We start from the raw sequence: 25,327 nt of genomic DNA, 5'->3' as shown, positions 1-25,327 counted from the left end.
CAATTTATACAGCTATATTCCAAGTGGCAGCAATCACAGGACCTCTGCATATCTGAAAACTCAGGGTCCAGCAGATGGGACTTGTTCAATAAGTGCCCATTGACTCAATATGTATTTGTATTCTGCAAAGGGTATGTGCGTGTGTGTGTGTGTGTGTGTGTGTGTGTGTGTGTGTGTATTAAACCCACAGTAAATGGATGCTAAGTGATTAGGAATTACTTGAAAGTGCAATAATATATAAATGAATGACCTGACATCTCAACGTAAAATGAGAACTGCCTGTAATCCCAGCTACTTGGAAGGTAGAGGTAGGATCAGTGTCCAGGGATAACCCAAGACAAAATCAAGAAACCCTATCTGAAAAACAAATTAAAGGGCTGAGTGTGTCTCAGGGTTTAGAACGCTTGACTAGCAAGTGTTTGTGAGGCCCTGAGTTCAAACCCCAGTGCCACAAAAAAATAAAACTATACTTTTCATATTTGGAGAACTTTATTAAGGTAGTTACTATTGTCAGCTTTGCTCATACATGCACACGCATCAACAAAAATGCCTCTTAACCAACAATTTCAGGAGTTTCAGTTCCTCAACAACTCAATCCCTAATACGAGAAAGAGAGGAAAGGAAAGAATGGAGGAAGGAAGGAGAGAAAGGGAAGAGAGAAAAGGAGGAGAGAAAGGGAGGGAGAAAGCTAGAGAGGGGAAGAGAAGGAAGGATAGGAGAGAAATCAGGGTTATGCATTAAAATATCGGAGCTCTCACGGGGCACCAGTGGGTAGGCCTGTAATCCTAACAACTCAGGAGACTGAGATGAAAATTGAAGTTCAAAGCCAGCAAGGGCAGGAAAGTCCATGAGACTCTTATCTCCAATTAACCATCCCCAAAAAGCCAGAGGTGGAGCTGGGCTCAAGTGGTAGAGAACTAGCCTTGAGCAAAAAAGCTCAGGAACAATGTCCAGGCCCCGAGTTCAAGCCCCAGGACTGACGCACACACATACACAAAAAATATCTGTCTCTGTAGTTGAAACACCTGTGTTCAAATTCTGCCCACTACTTACCTGTGCCCGAACCTTCCCTGAGGAGCTCACTGCCCCAGCCTGGCGTGGCACTTCTGCTGGCCGGGCACCCTCCCGGCTCTGTGGCCTGAGCGGGGCCCGAGATCAGCGTCGTGGCCTCGCTCTGTGGAGACGCCCCAGTACCACCTCTAGAGGCTTGGGTCCTGGCATTTCTGATCCAGCACACAGCAGCCGCTCTTGCGTCAACCTTGTTTCGTTTCCTCGCCCTGTATCTCAGGTTTTTCGTTTCAGATGTCTTAGTCCCCTTAGGGGTTGTTCTTAGTGCCCAGCTATCATTTCTGGGGGCTTTTATTCAGGTCCTCAGAGAAACTCTGCGATGGCACGCGTAGGGAGTAAAGCCACGGGAATACCCTCCCACGAACGGGAGCTGCTGGAGACGCAGTCCCGTGAGTGGACAGAGCCGGCGGACAGAGTGGCCTGAATGACCTCAGGACGATGTGTCACAAGTTTGGAATCCACACGAGCCGGTAGCATAGGCCAAACCCAACCCAAAACGCATGGGTTGGTGCCTACGAGCAAAGGCATTGGTTAGGATGCACTGCGGGCTTTTGTAGTAGGGAAGTGACAAATTTGTAAATTACTCAGTCATTCCTGGGCTTGTGAGAACATTACAGCCCTCAGACCATCCATCCAGTGGAGACTGCGAGTTTTCTAGATAGAAAAAGCTACCTCTTCCTGGGTAAAGCTGAATTCTACCTTGTCTGTCTCTCCGCCACACAGTCTATCTTTTGATACACTTCCTCTTCGCCGAAAGTTATTGCCCTGGTAATGTGTCTTTAATGACCACTGGGTCACAGGGGTGGCAGGAGTTCTCTACATGTAGCCATCTGTAAAGGCCACAGGCTGACTCTTCTCCACGTCTGTAGCAAAGTGGCTGCTGGAGTGTCGCCCATTTATTATGGCTGTAAAACGTGAACTTGATTCAACTACCACATCCAGTGTCTAAATGCGTTCATCAATATTGCAAACGGCCCATCCAGAATTACAGCTGGAGGACGCAGCCAGAGGCAGGCCACCCCTGTGGGATCCGTGCTGGCCTGGACCGGTTCTTACCCGCTCGGCCCAGGTGATCAGAAGCTGCTCAGGGTAAACTGAGGCAGAGTCAGTCATGTAGAACTGAATCACTGTCAGCAATAGCATCACTCAGTTCTGAGCAACAAAACACAGATGAGTAGCCCCAGTGGCAAGCTGTGTAATTATAGGCGTCCAGGTGCTATTTTTAATATTTCAAAAGCTTTGAAAGGGAAATGTACATTTTCCTTTGAGAAGGCTGCAGAATTTAATTGAAATGTCAAGTGGCTTTGGGCAGAAGTTACATGACGTCAGTTTGATAACACTAGTTAAGCCAGGCTGATCTAAAGGGCTCATTAATAGTTACACGTGTCTACGCTCGAAAACAGGAGTACAGGAAGGATGGGAAGAAAGAAAGAAAGAAACGACTGACTGCATGCGCGCTGTTTGCAGACGTCTTTCGGACACAGTGCGGTGGGAAGCAGCGGCGTCTGGCGGCCAGCGGGGTCCGTGGCCCCGGCAGAAGTCGCTCTGGAAACCTCTGCAGCGCAGGCAGCGGTGCTGGGGCTTCGCTTCATGAAACTTGTACTTTATTCTTTAGACGGAAAGCGCTGACTAAGAATGCACCTCCCTTGTCTAGAGCTGGAGGAGAAGAGGTCCAGGGAGGACCGGCGATGTCGCATGCACCCCACAGCCGGCCCTGGCTCTCCAGGGCCCTGGATGGGGCGGCGGCGGCGCTGGGAGCGGCCCCGTGCCTGACTCCCCGCACGTCGCTCCGTGACTCGTCCTCCCCTGCCTCTTCCGCACGCCTGGCCTGTGGCACTCTCCGGCCTCGGCACGGTGAACCTTAGGCAGACAGGGAGCTGACAGACTGTGCGGGTGGGTCATCTTCTGACGGAGTTACTCACCTGCCCAGCCACCGCACCTAGGACAGAAGTGGGGCCCCGTAAGTGGAGCCTCCCCCAGCGGACCTCGGGCCCAGCTTGGCGTCCGGTAGAGGCACAGGGGGCCTTCCCCCCTGGGTACAAGGTCCAAAGCACCTATCCTCTGGTAAAACTCAGTGGGGGGGAGGCACTGGCTGGGGAGCGGGAGGGAAGGAGGGAGGGAGGGAAGGGGGGAGACAGGCAGGCAGGCACCGTCCCTGTGCTCCTGCTACTCTGTCCACGCAAGGCAAGCGTGTCCCATTGCGGCTTTTCTTTCAGGATCAGGTCCACGTCCATGACTTGTCAGTCAGGTTTGCACCCTTGAGTCCCTCGACGTCAACAGCTCATGGAGTGTGAACTACAAAGATGTCTGCTTCCTCCTCGCATCCGGTTTTATAATTCTCCGTTTGCTTGAACACACCTTCAAGCGATCGAGGCATCTTCCCTGGAGAATAAATTCTCCAGAAAGGCAGAGACGTGTCAGGCAGACAGCCCAGGTGAAGTGCTGGCGTTACTTTGCAGAGAAATAAAAGATTGCAGTTTTATTCACTAAATAATAAATGGGAGGGAGGGAGGGAGTCGGCTGCACTTTAAAGGGAAAAAAATCTTTTGGAACTCTCTTCTGAGTCCCAGTCCAGACCCACTCCGTTCTTTTCGTTTGCCGCTGGGTTCTGTGGAAGGAGGCAGGGCAGCCGGGCGAGCTCATGATGCTCTTGGTATTGCTGTCACTATGTTCTTGTAATTCCTTGCCCATTTCTACCCATCTTTCATCTCCCTGATCAAGTTGAAGTGAAGCCTTTAAACTCGGAAGTACCTTGCTAGTCATCTCTCCTCAGGATCTCAGATTTGCTGATTCAGTCTCCGCTGCCAGTGTCCCCCTCCCCCCAATTCCCTTGAGGGACAGTGTTCTGGTTCTGGAACCCCTGGTTGAGGTTATCAGTGCCCCCCTTTCCTGGTGCCGTCCCTTCGACTTCATCAGTATGCCTGACCGTGTAACTGCTCCCTGCCATGCACTTGGAGCCCTCGCTCCGCTTCCAGGATATACTGTAGGGACAGGAGGCCGCTCTTCTTTCTAGACATTCTAGTTGACAAAGAGCTTAGGCCGGGTTCTAGCCTTCTTGCATGACGTCTCCTAGTCCCATTGCCTGGTAGTGAGCCAGATGTTTTGGCACTCTTGGCTCTGAGAAATTCACCAGTTAGCACAGGGGGCCACAACCCTTGTCAGCCTCAGGCACCGGAGACGCCCGGAGCGTGACTTCAAGGCCAGCGTGGGCTACTACAGTGAGATCCTGTCTCAAAGACAAACAGAAACCCCAGCGACGACAAAATGCAAAAGCCGTGAATAATTACAAAGCTTTCATTGAATAAAGAACAGGTTGCAAATCTGTGATGTCAGAGTTGAATCTGAGAGTAACAATGGCAAAGTAAACTATATTTCACGGCACTCTCTGGACAAAGAAGTCCTTTTCCCCTGTTGGATAGTTCCCTGTTTACCCCCTCCGTCTTTTGGGAGTGCGAGAAGTCTTGGGAGGCTGTCGCGCGGGAGCCTGGGTTGCACCCATACACAGGGATTCCGGTGGTTTTTCTTGGAGGAGAGGGATGATGTTCTGCACACTTCTACTACTCTGCAAGGCATTTTCTCGCCCTTAGCCTTCTGCCTGGCTCGGCCCGTGCAGCGTGAGAAGATTCGCGTAGTCCTGAGGTTTTTACCCCCTGCCCGGGAGCATCAGTACTGCAGGGAAAGATGGCCGCCGCCTCCTCCTCGGCCACGGGGCCCTTGCTGGACTCCAGACCCAGAGGTTACTGCAGCTGCTCACAAATGCACACTTGAACGAGGACTCTGCTTTGCTGCTTTTTTTTTTTTAATCATGCACATCTGTTACTTTTACGATTCTCTGAAACAGTTCTCTGAGTGTTCCCCCAGCGGTCTGCACAGACAGCCAGTTCCCCATCCCCGTCCTCCGGGTGTCTGTCCGTCTCTGCGGCAGACAAGGGGAGATCACAGGCCCCTCTCTCTCCCTGTGGCACTGGTGGCTCTAGTCTGGCAGAACCCCTCAGGTGTGTAGGAAGGGGGTGAGGTGCACAGACCAGTGCAGATGGAGACGCTAGCCGATGTCACCCATACCGGGGTGGGGACCAATGGCTTTCCTGTAATTAAAATTCCCATATTTCTGAAATAGTATTTTGTCTTACGCTGTGATAGAGAGAAATTCAGTTTCTTAGCTCTACCTGGTAAGACCCAGAAGAAATTTAAATACATATCCATTTCCCAAATTGCCCCCAAAAAAGTCACTTCCCAGCATCTTTTAGCACTAGCAAAGCACTGTCAAATAACAGCGCGCACTCTGAGATGATGGGACAAGACCTGAGCTCTTGACGTTCACGGCAGTGGGGCAAAATGAACGGTGAATGGCTTCAGCCTCCACACCGTGAACCAGGGCCTCCTTCTCCACTGACTTCACCATCTTTAAAATCTGCTTTTAAGGAGGATGGGAGGTTAATGCTCATTTCTTACTAGAAAAAAAAAAAAGATCTTTCTCTTCAGAATAAAACAAATAGCACTACACAGAAATAAATAAAATCTTGCCAAGACAAAGAAGAGCAAAACATGTTGATAAGTTGCAGGATGTCAGCCAGTCTCATGAAAAATGAGAACACATTGAGGAGCAGACAGGGACTTCTCCCTGGGTGAGGTGGGGGGGGGGGCAGCCCAGGAGATCACAACAACTGCCTAAAAGGACCCGCCCCCGAATGGATCAAGGCAGCCACATAGAAGACGCGAATAGCCTTTTATTGATTGGCAGTGACAGGTTTGCATGTTTCTGCTTTTGCATCTACTTCCGGTACGTCTGTTCTCTAAGCGCAGTGTGTGAGCACACAAGACCTCAGTATTTATAGCCCGGCCCTGGGGCGAGCCCTGTTGTGCCTTGCTTGAGGCAGGTGACTGAGCAGACCCCCTCCCGGCCTCCTGTGCCCAATGTAGCCTCTGCTGACCGCAGGGAACTAATGTGTTACACAGCAGGAGTTGGACAACTGAGGTGTGAGACTGTTCCTTTTCCCCTGCCTTGTCTGTGATGAGAAAATAGGACTTGGATTGTAGGAAAATGACATCTTGTGGGTGGCGTGCTAGCTATGTGCAGCGGATTTCCTTCCGAAGCCTCTGCTCCGCCCCTCTGGGGACCACTGGACCTGCGGCTCGCTGCGGTACTGACCCGGGGAAGGGAATCAAGAAGGCCACAGCAGGCAACTGCTTTCAGACAAGGTGACAGTTCCGGGGCGAAAGAGGCCTGCTTTCTACCTGGCTTATGCCATCACTCTGCCTTCAACGCTGCGTGATAACATCCCTACTTACAAAGACCCAGCCATGGAGAAATTCATGGAGATGCTAGAGTGGGAGACAACAGGAGCCCGGCTGGGTTTTTAAGGTTCCAAGAAATGAGTCCCGGCTTCCAATGGAGGAAATACCTGCCTCACCGGAAATGCTGTTCTCCTCCGTTGGTTCTTTTCTTTGTATTCTTGTCTCTGCCTGTTCCTGCATTTCTGTGGCACAGCCTTTCTGTCTGGGTGCTATTGTCATTTTGAAAGTGTGATTGATAGAAATCTCCTAAGTGAAGAGTCCCTGGGCTGTACTGATGGCTTGTGAGTGATGGATTTAACATCTCTGTCTTCAGAGGAAGCTCTCGGGGGAATAGGCCATTCTCGGGATCAAGGCGACCGTGAGCACAGGGAATGGTACTTAGGAAAAGGAATGGGAAGGACAGGCTGTGCTGATTAAACTCCTACTGTGTACCAGAGGTGCATATGGGTCAAACCCCTACTGTGTGCCAGAGAGCACACAGCTTAAACCCCTACTGTGTGACAGAGCAAAGGCAGCATTTATTCACATACAGCTGTTGGATGATCGTCTCCATCATTGTACGTATTTGCTGTGTTTGCTCACCTGTGCCTTCCTTTGGTCCCAACAGCAAACCGAGTTTCCGAAAGCACGCTGAATGATGGCATGTCTCTGCACCCACCGGTGCTATTTTTACATAGAATAAATGTCATTTCCATGACATGAAGTGAGCCAAATTTTATTTCACTCCCTTACCACAGGAACGAGTGTCTCCTAGCAGAGACCCAGATTTACAAGGGCAGGCCGGCAGGAGCCTCCGCCGAATTTTCCCATGATTTGTGCTGTGCAGTCAGTGCCCTGATTCCCAGCTGCCCACAGCACCGCCTTCTCCTAGGAAAGTGGTCATCGGATGCGCTGAAATAAATGTATTTCAGTGGAGAGGAGAAGAGTCGGACTGACTGTAGCTCATCTTCTGAGCCGACACTGCGCGGTAGGTCAGAGATCAAGGGCAGGAACGAGGACTGGCCCCGAGGGACCGGTCACTGTAGGGCTCCGGTGTCCCTCACAGCGTTGGGCCCTTTGTCACAATTGTCTCATCGAGTGCTCACTTCCGCCCCGAGAGAAGGAAATTCGCCTCATTTTACGAGTGCGTAACCTAAGCATTCGGGTTACTTTTCTAAGGCTGTGAGCCCCAAAGGCCTTTGGGGGGTCTCGGAAGCCCCGCAGGCTCTTCCCGCGGCTGGTGTGAGGATTGCAGAACTGGTCAGGTGACCGCACAGAGGGTCACGTGACTGCCGGGGATGATTGGTTGAATGCGGGTATTGCCGCCTTTATAGCTCGCCTTAAGGTGCTGTTCTGTGCTTCCTGTTAGCAAATAATTTTTGCCCCTGATGCCGTGGATTTATTTACTGAGGCGCAGGTTGGTCTGTGAACAAGGAATTTCCAGGAAATAACAATAACCACCACTAGCGCAAATAAAGCTGCGAAAGCCCATTGATAATCAGGGAAATTATGAACTGCAATGACCAGGACGCGTCTCCCATCCGATGATCAGGATCGGTGGCTTCCTGCAGCGGTGGGCGCCAGAGCTTCACGCGTCCCGCACAGTGGAAACGCCCCGGCCTCCTTCCACGGGCAACTTGACGTCGCCTCTCGGGGGTCACCATGCCCGCCATGCTGGGAGGCAGGAGGCTGGCGGGGAGGAGGAGTTGGTTCTGCACCGAGTGAACCTCGAGGCCCATGGTGGGAAAACCAGGGCGGGAGCAGCACCCGCCGCGAGGCGCCCTTGCACACGGCACAGGCCCACGCCGCGCCCCAGCACAGGCCAGAGGCCACACGCGTTCGCAGCCAGGGAGCTCCACGTGGGACAGCCGGGGACGGGCAAGTCAGGAGCGCCTGGAGGTGTCGAGGGGCAACTCCTGGTGTTCAAGTCCTAATTCCCATCCCCCGCCAGCCCTCGACCAGGCTTCCCATCCCACGCCAGCCCTCGACCAGGCTTCCCATCCCACGCCAGCCCTCCACCAGGCTTCCCATCCCCCGCCTGCCCTGCACCAGGCTTCCCATCCCACGCCAGCCCTCCACCAGGCTTCCCATCCCACGCCAACCCTGCACCAGGCTTCCCATCCCACGCCAGCCCTCCACCAGGCTTCCCATCCCACGCCAGCCCTCCACCAGGCTTCCCATCCCACGCCAGCCCTCCACCAGGCTTCCCATCCCACGCCAGCCCTCCACCAGGCTTCCAATCCCACGCCTGCCCTCCACCAGGCTTCCCATCAGACGCCAGCCCTCCACCAGGCTTCCCATCCCACGAAGCCCTCCACCAGGCTTCCCATCCCACGCCTGCCCTCCACCAGGCTTCCCATCAGACCCCAGCCCTTCACCAGGCTTCCCATCCCACGCCTGCCCTCCACCAGGCTTCCCATCCCCCGCCAGCCCTCCACCAGGCTTCCCATCCCACGCCAGCCCTCCACCAGGCTTCCCATCCCACGCCAGCCCTCCACCAGGCTTCCCATCAGACCCCAGCCCTCCACCAGGCTTCCCATCAGACCCCAGCCCACCACCAGGCTTCCCATCCCACGCCTGCCCTCCACCAGGCTTCCCATCCCCCGCCAGCCCTCCACCAGGCTTCCCATCCCCCGCCAGCCCTCCACCAGGCTTCCCATCCCACGCCAGCCCTCCACCAGGCTTCCCATCCCACGCCAGCCCTCCACCAGGCTTCCCATCAGACCCCAGCCCTCCACCAGGCTTCCCATCAGACCCCAGCCCACCACCAGGCTTCCCATCCCACGCCTGCCCTCCACCAGGCTTCCCATCCCACGCCAGCCCTGCACCAGGCTTCCCATGAGACGCCAGCCCTGCACCAGGCTTCCCATCCCACGCCAGCCCTCCACCAGGCTTCCCATCCCACGCCAGCCCTGCACCAGGCTTCCCATCCCCCGCCTGCCCTCCACCAGGCTTCCCATCCCCCGCCTGCCCTCCACCAGGCTTCCCATCCCACGCCAGCCCTGCACCAGGCTTCCCATCCCACGCCAGCCCTGCACCAGGCTTCCCATCCCACGCCAGCCCTCCACCAGGCTTCCCATCCGACGCCAGCCCTCCACCAGGCTTCCCATCCCATGCCAGCCCTCCACCAGGCTTCCCAGGCGTGAGGGGAGAAGAGGAGGAGTTGCAGGAGAGTGGCAGCCACGCGTGAGGTGGAGTTGCCCCGAAGCTTCGCTGCCCTGTTGTGACAGAGGAAAACGGAAGGCCGCAAACGCCTCGGGACACCACCGCGCCGCCGAGGGCGGCCTCCAGGTCAGCCGGGACAGCGTCTCCTGCAGCCCGGGCCACGAGCCTGCGAGTGTGGAGCAGCGTCTGAGCAGTGTGAGAGAGCTGTGTATGTGAGAGCTGTGTGTGTGAGCTGTGTGTATGTGAGCTGGATGTGAGAGCTGTGTGTGTGTGAGCTGTGTGTGTGTGAGCTGTGTGTGAGAGCTATGTGTGAGAGCTGTGTGTGAGAGCTGTGTGTGTGTGAGCTGTGTGTGTGAGCTGTGTGTGAGAGCTGTGTGTGTGTGAGCTGTGTGTGTGAGAGCTGTGTGTGTGTGAGCTGTGTGTGTGTGAGCTGTGTGTGAGAACTGTGTGTGTGTGAGCTGTGTGTGTGAGAGCTGTGTGTGAGAGCTGTGTGTGTGTGAGCTGTGTGTGAGAGCTGTGTGTGTGTGAGCTGTGTGTGAGAACTGTGTGTGTGAGCTGTTTGTGTGAGAGCTGTGTGTGTGTGAGCTGTGTGTGAGAGCTGTGTGTGTGTGAGCTGTGTGTGTGAGAGCTGTGTGTGAGAGCTGTGTGTGTGTGAGCTGTGTGTGAGAACTGTGTGTGTGTGAGCTGTTTGTGTGAGAGCTGTGTGTGTGTGAGCTGTGTGTGAGAGCTGTGTGTGTGTGAGCTGTGTGTGTGAGAGCTGTGTGTGAGAGCTGTGTGTGTGTGAGCTGTGTGTGAGAGCTGTATGTGTGTGAGCTGTGTGTGAGAGCTGTGTGTGTGTGAGCTGTTTGTGTGAGAGCTGTGTGTGTGTGAGCTGTGTGTGAGAGCTGTGTGTGTGAGCTGTGTGTGTGAGAGCTGTGTGTGAGAGCTGTGTGTGTGAGCTGTGTGTGTGTGAGCTGTGTGTGAGAGCTGTGTGTGTGAGCTGTGTGTGTGAGCTGTGTGTGTGTGAGCTGTGTGTGAGAGCTGTGTGTGTGAGCTGTGTGTGTGTGAGCTGTGTGTGAGAGCTGTGTGTGTGTGAGCTGTGTGTGTGAGCTGTGTGTGAGAGCTGTGTGTGTGAGCTGTGTGTGTGTGAGCTGTGTGTGTGTGAGCTGTGTGTGTGTGAGCTGTGTGTGAGAGCTGTGTGTGTGAGCTGTGTGTGTGAGAGCTGTGTGTGTGTGAGCTGTGTGTGTGAGCTGTGTGTGAGCTGTGTGTGTGAGCTGTGTGTGAGAGCTGTGTGTGAGAGCTGTGTGTGTGAGCTGTGTGTGTGAGAGCTGTGTGTGTGAGAGCTGTGTGTGTGAGCTGTGTGTGTGAGCTGTGTGTGAGAGCTGTGTGTGTGAGCTGTGTGTGTGTGAGCTGTGTGTGTGTGAGCTGTGTGTGTGAGAGCTGTGTGTGTGTGAGCTGTGTGTGTGAGCTGTGTGTGAGAGCTGTGTGTGTGTGAGCTGTGTGTGTGAGAGCTGTGTGTGTGTGAGCTGTGTGTGAGAGCTGTGTGTGTGAGCTGTGTGTGTGTGAGCTGTGTGTGAGAGCTGTGTGTGTGTGAGCTGTGTGTGTGTGAGCTGTGTGTGAGAGCTGTGTGTGTGAGCTGTGTGTGTGTGAGCTGTGTGTGAGAGCTGTGTGTGTGAGCTGTGTGTGTGTGAGCTGTGTGTGAGAGCTGTGTGTGTGTGAGCTGTGTGTGTGAGAGCTGTGTGTGTGTGAGCTGTGTGTGAGAGCTGTGTGTGTGAGCTGTGTGTGTGAGCTGTGTGTGAGAGCTGTGTGTGTGTGAGCTGTGTGTGAGCTGTGTGTGAGAGCTGTGTGTGTGAGCTGTGTGTGTGAGCTGTGTGTGAGAGCTGTGTGTGTGAACTGTGTGTGTGTGAGCTGTGTGTATGTGAGCTGGATGTGAGAGCTGTGTGTGTGAGCTGTGTGTGTGTGAGCTGTGTGTGTGAGCTGTGTGTGAGAGCTGTGTGTGTGAGCTGTGTGTGTGTGAGCTGTGTGTGTGAGCTGTGTGTGTGAGCTGTGTGTGTGTGAGCTGTGTGTGTGTGAGCTGTGTGTGTGAGAGCTGTGTGTGTGTGAGCTGTGTGTGTGAGCTGTGTGTGAGAGCTGTGTGTGTGTGAGCTGTGTGTGTGTGAGCTGTGTGTGTGTGAGCTGTGTGTGAGAGCTGTATGTGTGTGAGAGCTGTGTGTGTGTGAGCTGTGTGTGTGTGAGCTGTGTGTGTGAGAGCTGTGTGTGAGAGCTGTGTGTGTGAGAGCTGTGTGTGTGTGAGCTGTGTGTGTGTGAGCTGTGTGTGTGAGAGCTGTGTGTGAGAGCTGTGTGTGTGAGCTGTGTGTGTGTGAGCTGTGTGTGAGAGCTGTGTGTGTGAGCTGTGTGTGAGAGCTGTGTGTGTGAGCTGTGTGTGAGAGCTGTGTGTGTGTGAGCTGTGTGTGTGTGAGCTGTGTGTGTGTGAGCTGTATATGTGAGCTGTGTGTGTGAGCTGTGTGTGTGTGAGCTGTGTGTGTGTGAGCTGTATATGTGAGCTGTGTGTGTGTGAGCTGTGTGTGTGAGAGCTGTGTGTGTGAGCTGTGTGTGAGAGCTGTGTGTGTGAGCTGTTTGTGAGAGCTGTGTGTGTGTGAGCTGTGTGTGAGAGCTGTGTGTGTGAGAGCTGTGTGTGTGAGCTGTGTGTGAGCTGTGTGTGTGTGAGCTGTGTGTGTGTGAGCTGTGTGTGTGTGAGCTGTATATGTGAGCTGTGTGTGAGAGCTGTGTGTGTGAGCTGTTTGTGAGAGCTGTGTGTGTGTGAGCTGTGTGTGAGAGCTGTGTGTGTGAGAGCTGTGTGTGTGAGCTGTGTGTGAGCTGTGTGTGTGTGTGAGCTGTGTGTGTGTGAGAGCATGCTCTGTGTGTGTCTGTGAGCAGCGTGCGTGTCTGCATTGGGTGGTTAGTTAGCCGCCGCCGTCTCCACCGGGCCCGGGTGCTATGTCTGGTTTATAGCGAGTGCTTGGTACAGCACCAGGGCCCGGGTACTGTGTCTGGGTGATAGCGCGTGCTTGGTAACAGCTGCAGGGCCCGGGTACTGTGTCTGGGTTATAGCGAGTGCTTGGTACAGCACCAGGGCCCGGGTACTGTGTCTGGGTGATAGCGCGTGCTTGGTAACAGCTGCAGGGCCCGGGTACTGTGTCTGGGTTATAGCGAGTGCTTGGTACAGCTGCAGGGCCCGGGTACTGTGTCTGGGTGATAGCGCGTGCTTGGTAACAGCTGCAGGGCCCGGGTACTGTGTCTGGGTTATAGCGAGTGCTTGGTACAGCAGCAGGGCCCGGGTACTGTGTCTGGGTTATAGCGCGTGCATCTCCACCGGGCCCGGGTACTGTGTCTGGGTGATAGCGCGTGCTTGGTACAGCAGCAGGGCCCCGGCAGTGTGCAATGGGATCCCTGTGGCGCCAGCTCACCCCGAATCCTTGGTGGAGGTAACAGCACCGAGAGGAGACAGAAACGTCTGGCGGCCATACAAGCCTCTCCACCCGCTCGGAGGCCACCGTGGTGACAGAAAGATTGGCAACGAGTGAGCTGCTGTCTGTCACTCGCAAACTCCTGAATGAGCGCTGTTTGGGGGAGCCGGGAGGATCTGGTCACCGCCTCTGGAAGGGGCGTGCCAAGAGCTAAGGAACGCAGAGGTGCTCCCCCGACGGGGAGGCCGGAGGGGAAAACCCAATGCTTCCAGAGAGAAAGACCCACGTACCCAAAGTGGAATAGAAAAACTAACCACGTAGCCAAACAGTCCTCTTACAGGAAAAGTCAGCAACTTCATGCCACATTAAAAGAGTGAGAAAACCCCATGTTATCTAATAATCCAATGTTTTCAGTGGCCACAGCCTCCCATGGTGCACACGCCATGGAATCAGGGACGGTACTACAGGGTTAGCTGCACCAACCCTGGGGAGGATTTTGCTGGTGTATCAAAAGCACTGAATATGCATACATCTGGAAGAGCAAATATATCACTAGGAATTTATCCTGGGAACACTATCAAACATATCATAGCCAGATTTATGTTCACCGTTCTCCTCTAGACTACTGCTCACTGCCCTGACAGGTAGCTACCACTTAAGGGTCAACTCTAGGTTGGGGCTAACTAATTTATGATACACTGCTACAATCAACACACCGCCCTACCAGTACCTTTCTTGCGCTTAATTATATGAAAAACAGAAGCTTAAATGAGCTCCTGAAGCAGTGCGTGTGTGTGTGTGTGTGTGTGTGTGTGTGTGTGTGTGTGTGTGTAACGAATCCAGTTACGCAGAAACCTGTGCACCGATGATATTGACTGCCTCACTCGGGGGGCCAGCTACATTCCAGGGTCTGAGCACCCCAGTTTCCTCCAATCGGAGCAAACTCAGAAGGCTTCCTGGGCTGGCTTTTATTTTCTCAGGGCGACAACAGGAGCAGATTCTGAAGGGTGACTGCCTCCTGCCACCTCCTGACTAGCTCCTCACCCCACCTGGGCTCTCCCCCCACCCCCACCCCACCCCACCCCTGGGGCAGGAAGGCAAATTTGTGACATCTCCAGAAACACATCCAGACCAGACTCTGCCGTTGCGGGGTCCCCCGACCCCGGTGCTACCTACAGGGAGGCTGGCGCAGGCCGCGCCATTCCCCCCCGCCCCAGCACCAGCCACGTGCAACCTTCATCTGCAGAACAGGGATCGCGGCCACCCCCCTGGCCAGGCTGCCAGGACAGAACCTGTGCGCGCAGAACCCCGCGCGGGCCGGGCAGGTGCTTATCTCTGAATGAATGCGGCTGCTCATTTTCTTCTTGTGCTTTTATTGCTGCTGCTGTTTTTCTTCCTGTTTCACTTGTAAGTACACTAGCTCACGTGTCGCAGCAGCTTTTCGGCTTTGCAATGGTTGAATACAACCCTAATGGTTGGGTTTTTTTCTTCTTCTTCTGATTTTCCAGTGGAATCTGGTGGTTTATTCTGCTAGTTTATCGTGTCACATCCTAGTAAGCCCAAGGGGGACAGACAGAAGCAAGGTCATCGTGAGCAAGCCCAGGAGGCAGACCTGAAGTCCAGCCTGGAAGAAAGCAGAGTTGCCAAACCGAGAAGCGGGCTGGGACACCGGCTCTGCGGTCCCTCTGCCCGGCTCCCTCCACTAGGGGCGCCACGGGCCGTGGTTTTGTCAGTGTCTCTTATGGTAGGGAGCCAAGTGCATGGCAGGGGACCGACCGCAGGATGGGAGGCACAGGTTAAATAGCCAGTGTGCATTTCGATCTATTTCACTTCTGACTTTTCAGATACGCAGAAGTGGCCTGCAGAGTTCAGCGTGATTGCGCTGGTCACAGTACTGCAGACTAGAAAGCTCTGGTAACTCGACCATCCTCCCAATGCTCGACGTCTACAAAGTTCCCTCCCCAGCTCTCCCCCCCTCCTCCCCCCCTCCTCCCCTCCTTTCCTCCTCCCCCACCGCTCTCCTCCAGTTCCGTCGTGCAGTCCTTGGCTGGGGGAATTGTGTTTGGGTCTGTTTCCGTTTTCCTCTTTATGTCTCTCCACTTCCTTGTTTTCCCTCAGTGATCACACAGAACCTGAGTAGTGAAACTAAAGCCTGCTCAGGCGTCTGGATAACTGCCCCTGTTGGGAGCCTGCTCCGCGAAGCCCCCGGGGGGGTGAGGTGCCAGTCATTCCCTCTCAGACTCCGAGGGCAGGGCGTGGAAGCACAGGGGTTCTCACACTTCCTCCCGGCCACCGAGCGGGGGAGGAGATGGAAAGGCCTGCGACGTCTGTCACCCCCACCGCCGTCCAGGCAGAGGGGTGAGACATTCATGCCTCATCGACACAGGCAGCTGAGAAGCAGGACTCACCGTGGCCCAGCCTTCCTGGCCAGTGCCTGATCACTGGACAGGGGCCGGGACCCTAGAAGGCCACACCTTTCTCCAGCGCGTGCGTGCCTGGCCACCGAGCATGGCCAGACTGATTTACTCACTTGTGAACTTCTTGCTAATTACTTTAGGGGGCCCCAGGGTTTGAACTCAGAGCCTTGCGCTGCTAAGCAGAAGCTCTACCACATCCCAGTCATTTCTGCGTTCGCCTTGCGTTCTTGCCAGGGCCAGCTGAACTGCCGTGCTTCTATGAATGCGTCATGCACCTCTCTACCCAGATTTTATGGTTGAGATGGAGGCTCACCCGCTTTGTCCTCAGACTGGCCTTCAAATACAGTCCTCTCCATCTCTGCCTCCCAGGGGGCTTGCATTCCAGGGTTAAGCCACCTTGTCTGGCTCTGATTTCCTCTTCTTATTTGCTAGTTTTCTCAGCTCTCAAGTTAACAGCCATTGTGCCTTCAAAAACTGTTGGTGTCCGCTCTTCTATGGGAATACTTTGGTGTCGGGCGCCAAGAGGAAGAATGCATCTGCCCACTGGAGCTCTTAGCCCTGAAGGAGAAACTGAGCTCTGTAGGAATCTTTACGTGGTGATCTTTAGAACCCGTCCCAGTGTTGAGACAGGGCAGCTGAGATGCCCAGGTCCGAGCACCTCTGGGAGTGGCGATGGAAGCTCCTAGAAGGACGTGGTAAAGGCATGCTTCCCTGTAGCTGGCGCTTTGCCGTGCTTCCCATCCGTTCCTTCTCCACGTTTGGAAGGTGCTTCATCTGGATCAATCCCGGGGCGTAAGGCTGGCGTCAAGTGACTCGCGAACTTCAGATACCCGTGGAACTGCCGGGATTGAAGTCGGAAGTGTACGGCAGTGGACGCGAGCCCCCGAGTCTTCCTGTGGTCCGAGTGCGTGTCTCTGCCCTCCAGGCCGGGGTGCGGAGCGGAGGCCTGAGCGGGCCCCACTCCCAGGAGAGGGCGGGCGCCGCCGAGGGGACGGGGAGGCCTGGCGCTTGGGTCAGAGCCGAGGAGCCGGGACGCCAAGACGGCTCCCGCCTCCCAGGATGCGTGGAGTTTCGTGGGGTTCCTCTAGTGCGCCTCGCGGGGCCGCAGGGCTGTCACAAAGCCTGACTGGACACCGATGAGTTCTCATTACCGGACAACAAGAAAATAGGAACACAAATCGATCCTTGCATCTCTGACTCCCTCCCCATCGCCCTCAGTTCCCGGGTCCCCGCAGCTGACCCCCCCCCCCCCCCACTGCCTGGGATGTCAGGGATCAGCACTCCCTGGAGCTGTGCCTTGTCCTCGCACTCGCTCCCCAGGCCTTTCCAGCTCTAGCCTTTGCCCCCCGCCCCCAGTTGTGAATCATCTTCTCTAGCGGACGTAAGACCCCCTGGGGGCTGAGCCTTTGCCAGCCCAGTGTGCACTACTTACTCAGCACAGTGTGGAACAAATGGAGACCAAGTGAGTCACTCAGCTGCCCTGGGCCAATCTGCCTCGCCGTCATTTGTTAACCATGGCACTTGCCCTGTCCCCAACTTAAAACGGGCCATTTGAGTCTTAAAACTCACCGTGGTATAACAGCACGACCTACCTATAGAAATCATGCTGCAAGGGTTGAGTTTGAGTCTTTTTTTCAGTACTGGTGTTTGAACTCAAGGCTCTCTGCTTTCCAGGCAGGTGCTATACTTCTGAGCATATTTCTAGCCCTGTTTTTCAGTGAATAATTTTACGTGGTTATTTAAAAAATACTTTTATTACCTTCAAGTAGTTGCATAAGGAGTTATCACTCAACAGAGCAGTTTATGAATACAATGTGTCTTGATCAGCGTTGCCCCTTTCAACATTCTCACCCATCCCTCCCAACCCTCACTTTGCGTAGATTTGGTGGGATGTATATTCAATTTTTGACTGTGTTCTCCTCCTCCATCTCCTCTTCATGGGGTGATTATTTCTGATTGAATATTTTTGCTGTCTGTCCAGAGCTTCTTCCCTCTGCTGAAATGCAGTCTCACCGACTTTGCTGCCCCAGATGGTCTGAAAACACCATTTCCTAAGCTCAACCTCTTGTGTAACAAGAATGTCAGGCACATGACACAGTGCCCAACTATCGATTGAGATGGGGGGTCTCACCAACTGACCTTGAACTGACCTTGAACTGAGATCAACCCATCTCTACCTTCTGCATAGCTGGAATCATTGGTGTGAGCCATCAGGATCTACACAAGCTGCGTTTTTAAGGTAGAAGGCGTTGTGTTGTGGAGTGTGCCCCTATCGTAAGGGAAGAGCACCTGTGCTCTGTCCATCTTGTCCCTCCCTCCATTGGGAGCCAGTGTAGGCGCCGGCTACTTCCTGCTCCAAGCTGAAGGCCGGTGCGCGCTGCTAAGGTCTTCCATGAGAGACACCCTCGCCCCACAGCGCCCCTGCCGTCTCTGCCGGCACAGGGCTCGCTTCCTGGCTGCACCTGTCAAGGACTCACTTTGCACGGTCCTGGCTCTCCTCGCTACAATCAGCTTCCTTAAACTTGTTCCCAATCCATCTCTGCCCAGGCAGAGGGAAAGCAACCTAAGTGCTTTGCTTTTGCACTTGTTTTCCCCTCTCAGATACCCTGCACGCACAATCGCCTCAACATGGCAGGCACGCCGTAAATGCTCGCTGACAGATAGGCTTAGACGTGGCATTTCGGTTTATTTGTTTACCTGGGAGGAAGCGGTTATGGGGCACAGTCTCTAAAAGCAATCCTTTGTTCGTCGTATAGAGTGATGTGGGAGCTACCCACGGCAAATGGCCACCCACACGCCGGAGAAAGGATTTCTCTACATGTGGGGCGGGGAAGCAGCGCAGCTTTCAGTGCAGCCCAGCTAGATTTTTGTGCCAGTGACATTTTGGAAATAAAAAGAAACAGCAGAAACCACCCCTACTCCTTTCCTGCTTTTGAATTCTCGGTTAGCACTGACGTTTGCCTATAGACTATTACACCAGTAGCAATTATCTAAACTGTGTATTAGAGCCAAGATGCTGGTACCATCAGACGAATCCCAGCAGCCAACCACTCTGGGTCGGAGCGGGACACGGGCAAGGTGACCTTCAGTGGGGCTGGGGTGGAGTTTGTAAGCTGGTCTCCAGCACTGAGCGGACAGCGGGATCTCCCGGTCCTATCAACCTACCCAACACCCAGGTTCAATCGCAGACGCTGGGCCCCACCCCACGTTCTAATTCCTCATTCGCCTTCCTCACAAACCTTGCAGACAGTGGCACAGACCGTGAGCTGGGGATGGCAGGGCAGCTGGGGCGGGGCGGGTGGGGTCAGCCTCTGCCCTTGGCCTTCTCCAGGTCCCGGAACCCCTGTGCTGTCAGCCCTGGCTGGCCCTCTGCGCAGCAGAGCCTTCTAGTCCCTGCTTTAAAACAAGGAGCAGTGTGACCACTTCCCGTCCACCACCGGCCTCCACCCTTGCTCCGTGGAAGCGTGTGAGGACTTTTGAGTGAATGGGACCTGGTGGTTCCCACCGCTCTATGTTCTGATGAAAAACTACGGTCACCTGTGTTAAAAGAGAAATAGACTCACTGAATAAAATGGCAAGATATGGGGAAGCAAATGTAAGAGGACCGAGGAATCCACAGAGCTCCCCCATCAGCGACTGACGTCGCTGTTCCGGTCACTTAGCATGCCACCTGTGGACTCCGATGGGGAGACAGTTCCGCAGTCGCCATCGTTTGGGGAGATGGGTGACTGCTTCCGCTCGGTCTCTGACTCGCCTTTGGCTTTTGTGATCAGCCGTCGGATGCTGCGTTGCCCCTGGCCACCTCCTGATTTCAGTGGATCACGGGCCTCGGCGCCGCCTCAGCTCCAAGGCTAAGCCTTCAACACCTGGAGCGCGGATGCGGGACTACGGCCAGGATGTGCAGCCGCCGGGCCTGGGGCCGCGGCCAGCCCGGGAGGCTGCCATCTCTGGTGTTAGGAAGGAATTGGAAGGAGTGATATTAAATATTGAAGATACCATAGATTTGACAGGCACGTGGGCACGTGGGCACGTGGAAGTTCGCTCTCCCGCAGAGATAAAGCAAACATCCAACGGAGGGATGGAAGCACTGACACGACGCGGACAGGCGTCCTTAAGGACACAGCCAACAGGACATCTCATCTGCTTCCTTCTGGGGATAATCACAGACAGACGTGCTCACGGCCTTTGTTTTCCTCATGATGTACTCTCTTCTCTCTGGGGCCATTTGGGGGGAAATCTTAGGTGCGAATGAGAATGAGAAACTCGTCTTTGTCCCTTCTCTATACTTCACATCTTCAGTTATTTTTGATTTAGGAAAGTGAGCAAACAGATACTTCCTGTCTTATATAACAAAATACCTAAGCTGGGGTAATGTACTAAGAACAGAAGTTTACTTCTCACGATTCTTGAAAAAGGATATTTCTTATTCTCCTTGATCTAAAGGACAAGAAATCAGAAATTTATCACTTTTTAGACATTTACAATAAAAATAGGCACAGCAGACAGAAGTCAAATCATCTGGTAATTTTCATTATATGTGCTTGTTTGGGTTGCACAATTGGAAGAATCCAAGAATAATAGAAATCAAAGACACAGCTCCTGCAGGAAGTAATCAGACTCAAACAGGAAGAAATGAAAATAGGCAAAAAGTTGTTACAAAGCAGTGGAATGGTAGTGTAGAAGATACCTCATTACTAGAGTAAAAGATACATGGAATCTACATCATTGGATGTTAATTAATAAACACGTGTAAAAATGTCCCCTGAGTCTTTCTGTCTGACCTGGCTTTAAGCCACAGTCCTCTAGATCTCAGCCTCCTGGTTGTCTGGAATTACAGAAGTGAGCCACACCTGGCTTGGTTCATTCTTAAATTTTATCTTAATCTTTTATACAGAATCCTTGTAAAGGCTGGAAACACTGAGATCACTTTAGAAAGTATCTAAGATTAAATGGAGATAGAAAATCAAATGTAATAGATTAGAAAGGAATATAAGTGTTTGACTTCTCAAATTAGGGATATTATACTCTTTATTAAGATCATTGGATCTCATTGTTTGATATTAATCCTCTTAAATGCATATTTTATTGGCCCCAAGTTACACTTTCAAAATATAACATTTAGATCATGTCCTGGTGGCTCACACCTATAATCCTAGCTACTTGGGAAGCTGAGATGAGGATCCTAGCTAAGCCATCCCAGGCAGAAAAATCCATGAGACCCTTATCTCTAATTAGCCACTAGAAAAGCCAGAGGTGGAGGTATCGCTCAAGTGGTAGAGTGCCAGCCTAGAATGGAAAAGCTAAAGAACAGCACCCAGGCCCTGAATTGCATACCAGGACGTGCACATACACACACACACACACACACACACACACACATACACACGCACGCACGCACACACACATATATAATTTGTTTACTTAGGACAACCTATTGATTTTCATCTCTAGACCTTTGTTTAGCATTGATGTTTCCACCTGGAATGCCTGTGTGGACATTGTTCTGGGGAAGAACCAAATATAAATATATAAATATATATTTATAATAAATAAATATAATATAATAAATAAATATAATAAATAAATAAATATAACCCTGTCTCTGAAGGAACAAAGGAACTTCTACACATAATCATTTAAAATTAGTCATTTGGATAAATGCATTCTAGAGTTGAAATAAAATATATAACAACGGATGGCTCCAATGCCAGTTCTTTTCATTTAAAATAATTAAAATTATATTTCCAGTTAAGTAAAAAAAAATGGTGCTAGTTAATCTCATCAATCAACAGGCACACATTGCATAGGAGCAGAAAGAGCGTTCAAACTGCGACTTCAGTTCAAAAACATATGGTTAAGTCTTACAATGTTTTGTGGATTCTTTGGTGTCTTTGTTTACTGGGTGTTTCCACCACAGACCATAAGCCGGGGAATTTAGAAAGAGCAGAAGATGTAGGCCAGGAATGCCGGGGTAGGAGCCAGCGTCTGACAAGGGCTGCTCTGCTGAGACACAGAAAGGGAGACTGAGGTTGGACTCGGTCTTCCACAGTCAGCGTGAATCGACTCGTGTGGGTGGAACCTTCGGTTCTTCCCATCCGCCCTGCTGCCCAGCCTGCTCTCCTAGGAAGGAAGTCTCCAACACGTGAGCTTTGAGTGTCGCACACACCCTAGAAGGAGCTTTGCTTGTATTTTTCCGCGCAGTGGACTGGAATTTCTCTGCTTGGTATATCCAGCTCCCGGCACCCTACTGGGCTTCCAGTCGGTCAGCATCATTTCTGGGTGCGTGGGCTCTAGAGACTGAAGCCAGCATCCTGGGTCAACTCCTTGAACATCCTTGAACACTCAGGACTTTCCAGTAAGTCACTGCCTTGTTCAGAGCTTCATTCTCTCTTTTATAGAAAGTCTGTGTCTGCCTCACAGACCTGTGATTGAATTAGATAATCTACTAGAGAAAATGCAAAGCACAGAAGCCTGTTCGTATGCTAGCGATCGTTTCAGTTACTTGGAAATCTTCTTGTAAGTGCTCGTTGTAAGAATGGTTAAGTGAATGATACTCAGTACCGAATCACTTAATCCAGAAATACCCCATACTCACAGAACTCACACATTCCAATTACTTTTCTCCTTTTATTCTAAGTCAACCATGTCTAAGCAATGCAAGAAAATAGTAACACGGGTGACATTGATTAAGATGCATTGTACTCATAAATATGTTGAATTGGAACCTCTTTGTAAAATCACTTAAAGATAACCTAAATTTTTTTCATGTAAAAGAAGCAGTGTAATTGGAACAGAGATATCATTGGAACTGAAAATGTTATATTTACATTATTTTGAGTATTTTATTTCATTTTAAATGTATATGATTTCTTAAAAGAAAACTATTAGAACACTACAGTGGATATTATAATAAAAATATACATATATATATACACACACACATATATACCCTAATTTCTGCTTTCAGATAGTTATTGTGAAGGACTTTTAAAAGGTTTAGCAAACTTCTAGAAACATAGTCATATAGGATCACTGCGCAATTTCATATTCTGTTCCTTCCGCTAAATCTTTTGTTCATAGAATATTCCTGTATAATTAGAAAGGATCCTATTCATGGCTAGAAATTGACCCCGTATTATACATACTAAGCTCGGTTTTAGGTTTAAAAAGGTTATGTTATTGAATAAAAGAAAAATATTCAAAAAATGAGGTATGACGTATTTATTTACCTCATCACCGTCTCATCATTGCATGTTTGGATTATTTTTAGATTTCAGAGAGGAGACTTCATTTTACATGAGACTTCTGGTTGTAAACTGGGGAGCACACAGCATACAAGGCCCGTGTGCTTCCTCGGCCCAGGGAAAGGTGAGGGGAGCCTAAAGAAGGCTCTCTAGGGGCTGGGGATATGGCCTAGTGGCAAGAGTGCTGGCCTCGTATACATGAGGCCCTGGGTTCGATTCCCCAGCACCACATATACAGAAAATGGCCAGAAGGGGCGCTGTGGCTCAAGTGGCAGCGTGCTAGCCTTGAGCAAGAAGAAGCCAGGGACAGTGCTCAGGCCTTGAGTCCAAGCCCCAGGACTGGCAAAAAAAAAAAAAAAAAGTAGGCTCTCTAGTCCCGCTGCACGGAATTACATCCCTGAAATTGAGATTCCCATCTCGAAAGAGAGAAGGAAATTCACCGAAGTTTAAAACTCCTTATAAATAGATCACCGAAGCATAGCACATGTAAAATATCTCTGTTCTGTTAATATTTCAATGAGACTACTAGGAACTGTGAATCTTTTGTGCTAATTAAATTACTGCTGTTCAAAGTGTGACATTTAGAAACACCTGTTTAGTGTATTTGTTATGCTGAAAATGCAAAAATAAAACTTTGATGTAGAGCATTAGGAGGTGTCCGTATGGTGTTAGAGCATTCCAACAGGCAGGCTCTGCTCCTGGAGACGTTCCACCCACTCCCAAGGGGACGCTTAGTTAGTGACCACGCAGAGGTTCTCCTCATGCATGATTATGATTTCCTCTATGGACTGTAGCAGCAATGGCCCACTCGGAATTCATCCCCATCATTCTCTTATGGCCACACTGATTTATTCATCTTACCCACTTCTTGCCCACTTTATTGCTCTATGCATAAGATGAACAATCACCTTCTCAGCAGGCAGTTTTTTTTCAAGTCAATGGAACAATATGCCACTAGGAATTGACCGTAATCTTGAAATCTATACTTTTTAAGACCTAAACTGTATATTATTCTTGTTACCAAATATGTATATAAGACTCACAAAGTGATGTGAAAAACTGAAAGAATTCTGGGGCATAAGTGACAGCCATGATTTTGGCAGTAAAAAAAAAAATATTTTTATGTTTCCTAATTATTATAAAGGTTGCATTTGAGCAGAGAGCTGGTGATTCACACCTGTAACCCTAGCTATTCTGGAAGCTGACACTGGAAGATGGAGGTTTGAAGCCAGCCCAGGCAGAAAAGTCCATGAGACTCATCGCGTGTTAACTACCAAGAAGCCAGCAGTGGAGCCGTGGCTAAGTAGTAAAGCACTAGCCTTGCTAAGTAGTAAAGCGCTAGCCTTGAGCAGAATAAGCTAAAGGACAGTGTCTAAGCCCTGAGTTCAAGCTCCAGAACACACACACACACGTAGTATATAAAAATGTGTCTTTCCAGTGGGTTCACTCTTTCTTTAAGGTGTAAGAAGAGAAGAGTTGAGCCATCGGGAGCACTGCATTGTACAGGGAGTGGCCTCCTCTGTCGTTGCCGTGCTGCTGGCTTCCTCTGTGCCACCGTCGCCATGTCCCAGAGCACCTGACTCAGCCTCTGAGCTGCCATCGCAAAGCCCACGACAGCTGGACCACGTTCCACGGGGCCTCTGGCAGCTGACAGCGCTTGGAGAAGAGCAGCCCTGGGGATTATGGGAGCCTGGGGGGGTGGGGGTGTGGACACAGGACCAAGGGGAACCGCATCAGGCACCAAGTGAGTCCCGGGCTCTCTCCTGCAGGCAGGGCAGGTACGGACGCAGTGATACACCACAGCTTTGCATCCACGGAGGGAGTCTTGGCCGCCTCCATCCTTTGGCTGTGGGGGGTCGGGCCGCCCTACACGCGGGCTGACTTTGATTCTTCTGGTTGTGAAGCTCCATGTGCCCGGGCCCCAGTCCCCGCCCCCAGCCCCCCACCGCCCCCAGCTCTGGCCTTGTGAGTGTGAGCACACGTTGGCTTAGCACGCCGTCCTCGCGTGCGCTCTGTGGTGGTGCAGGATGGCGTTCCAGTCTGTGCTTTTCTCACCTGGCCGTCCGCGGACGGTCGCGTCGCTGTTGTCTCCTTGCCCTGCTTTTTGAAGTTCTAAAAAAAACCAAAATGCATTTAAAAAAAAAATCCCGATGAAACTTTCATCTTCCCTTTTGATGATTTCTCTGCTGTTTCTAGAACCCGATTCTGTGCGTTGACCGTGAAGGCGCTTGCGTTTCCTTTTGAAGTTGCCGCGAGTAACTGACTTATACATTTAGAAAAGATTAAAACTGGAAGAAGCCAGATTGTTTTCGAGAGCATTCCAAAGCCGGGAGTATTCTCAAGTGTTGAAATCAGTCACGGGGAGCTCAGTAAACAAGCGGAGGCCTCGTGGGTCCGGCGCTGAGCAGTTCATCCAGGCACCCTTCCCGCCTGGCCCTGGGGAGTCCACTCCCCACCGGGCTGGCTCTGGGGAGTCCACTCCCCACCGGGCTGGCTCTGGGGAGTCACTCCCCACCGGGGTGCATGGCCCCCCCGGGCTCATGAGCTGTGTTCACTTGCAGACGATTGCCTGTTCAAAGCCTGGAAATCCGCATTGTGACCTGAGATGCAAGTGAATACATGACCCGTCGATACATTTGCCTGATGGTTAGATGCACAATCAGGAATGTATCATGGCTCAGTGATTTGTAATTTTGTAATACATTTCAAAGGAGAACCTATAGATAATGTAACT

General features: G+C 51.9%; 1 protein-coding gene across 1 annotated transcript in view; it reads left to right on the top strand.

Moving 5' to 3' along the window:
* Prkn (parkin RBR E3 ubiquitin protein ligase) overlaps positions 1–25,327 on the top strand; it is an 884,626-nt gene that overhangs the window by 633,997 nt on the left and 225,302 nt on the right. The window lies entirely within an intron of this gene.

This window comes from Perognathus longimembris, chromosome 9 (assembly GCF_023159225.1).
Source record: "Perognathus longimembris pacificus isolate PPM17 chromosome 9, ASM2315922v1, whole genome shotgun sequence".
Taxonomy (NCBI): domain Eukaryota; kingdom Metazoa; phylum Chordata; class Mammalia; order Rodentia; family Heteromyidae; genus Perognathus; species Perognathus longimembris.
This window is presented reverse-complemented; position numbering and strand designations above follow the sequence as displayed.